Genomic DNA, 2,116 nt, shown 5'->3' with positions numbered 1-2,116 from the left:
CTTGGTATGCTGTCAAACAGGCATGGGCATGCCCAAATAGGACCCAGGAGGAATGAGTTGCACATCAGGGGAGAGGGAGTCCACAGGCAATCTCTTTAGGTGATCCAGCTTCAGTATCCCGCATGGAAAGGATAGTCTTCAAGATCAATTGCTCTGCAACAACAAGCAAGAAGAAAATATTCCAGAGAAACAGTAAACATGATCTAACAGGCCTTCTTACATGGCATATTGAAACATTTTTGTGCTTGCTCAACCTTTCTTTAAGACAATGAGAACAGAGCCAACATGAGTTTCCCTCACATTATAAGAGGAGTATTTGAGGAAGGAGGGCTTGTCAATAAGCAACGATTAGACCACCAGAATATTTTCATAATGATGGATCATAAGAAACCTGACCCTATCCAAAGGCCTTACAAATATTGTCTCATTTCATTCTCAAATCATTATGAGGTAAGAAGTAATATTGAAATTGGTGGCTTGGAGCCAAGCATGGTGACACACGCCTTTAATCCCAGCACTCTGGAGGCAGAGACAGGCTTATCTATGTGAGTTCAAGGCCAGCTTGGTCTATACAGTGAGTTCTAGATCAGCTGGGGCTATAGGGAGACCCTGTCTCAAAAAGACCAAAAAAAGAAGGAAGGAAGGAAGGAAGGAAGGAAGGAAGGAAGGGAAGGAGGGAGGGAGGGAGGGAGGGGGAGAGAGGGAGGAAGGAAGGGAGGAGGAAGGAAGGGAGGAGGGAGGGAGGGAGGAGGGGAGGGGAAGAAAGGAAAGAAAGAGAGAAAAAGAAAGAAAAGAGAAATTGGTGGCTTAGTTGTTGTTGCATTGATAAGATACTAATTTAAGCAGAGATTAGGAGCCCAACCACATCCTGTAGATTTGTGCTGTAATTAATATTATCATCCCTACTATAGATAAAGAAAGTGCCTTGCTGACATTATCAAGTCTACCCAAGGCCTCATAAGTAATGAGCAAGTGAAAGAGTTTGGATTAGAAACCAACTAGGTTTATTTCTGAGCCTACCAATCCATTAGTTTCATTTGTATATCTGCGTCTATCTGACGTAGTATATTTGATGCCCAACAGGCATTATAAAAATGTCTTGACTATCTAAATGAAAATTCTACTCTTGAGTTGTTCAAGCAAAAACAAAACCAAACAAACAAAAATCATATTTAATAGTTAATTTGTTGTTTTCCTATTTATCTAGATTCTGGTCTTCTTCATTTCCTCTCCCACCATGACTCATGTCCAGTGGTGGTCATCTCTTCCCTGATTATTACAGTAGAGTCCTTGTAGTCTCTCAGTGCAGAAGTCAGTGTGGATCTTTTGAGACATGTCAGATGATACCAGTCTGTTCAAAATTGTCTCATGGCTTCTCAGCTCTTTCTGAGCTAAATCAAAATCCCACCCATGGTCTTTACCACATGCCTGGCCTTGACCTTAAGTCTCTGACTTCATTTCTTCCTGTTATAGCACTCACTCAGTCTCACTGGCCTCTTTACTCACATGCTCTGAACCTCTCATATCGGGACATTTGCAACTACTAATACCATTATCAGGAATGCTCTTCTCCTAAATGCACGTGTGGCTCACCCCTTCCTTCCTTCAGCTGTCACGTTTTCATCTAAACTTCTGAATCATTAGATCTGAATTCCGATTACATCGTATGACTTTTACCCTACTTTATTTTTTTCTAGTTATGTGTAACCACCTGCTATAATGCAGAGAATTACTTCAGGTGCCCCTCTCTAGAAGTGACTGTGAAAACGGAAAGTTTGCATAGTGTCATATCCCAAACACCTAGGACATGGCTGACACATAACACATTACAGTAAGTTATGAAGTGAATGAATGAGTGTATAAGTGCTTCTAATTCCCACATAGCAATGACAACTCCTTTCTTAGAACTCTAGCTCTATGTGCAAATTCCAAGAATGAGCAGCAGCTAAAAATTTCTTTCCTCTTAATGATTCCCCAGGACTCAAATTTTAAATTTTCATTAACGCCATAAAATATTATTTTTTTTTAATTTTTAAAAATGATTTATTTAATAACAACATACTTAGAAGAAGCATATCATTACAACACAATTGACATATTCAATAATGTTTTCCTC

This window comes from Nannospalax galili, unplaced genomic scaffold, assembly GCF_000622305.1.
Source record: "Nannospalax galili isolate Female #2095 unplaced genomic scaffold, S.galili_v1.0 scaffold307, whole genome shotgun sequence".
Taxonomy (NCBI): Eukaryota; Metazoa; Chordata; class Mammalia; order Rodentia; family Spalacidae; genus Nannospalax; species Nannospalax galili.
Note: the sequence above shows the minus strand (reverse complement) of the source record.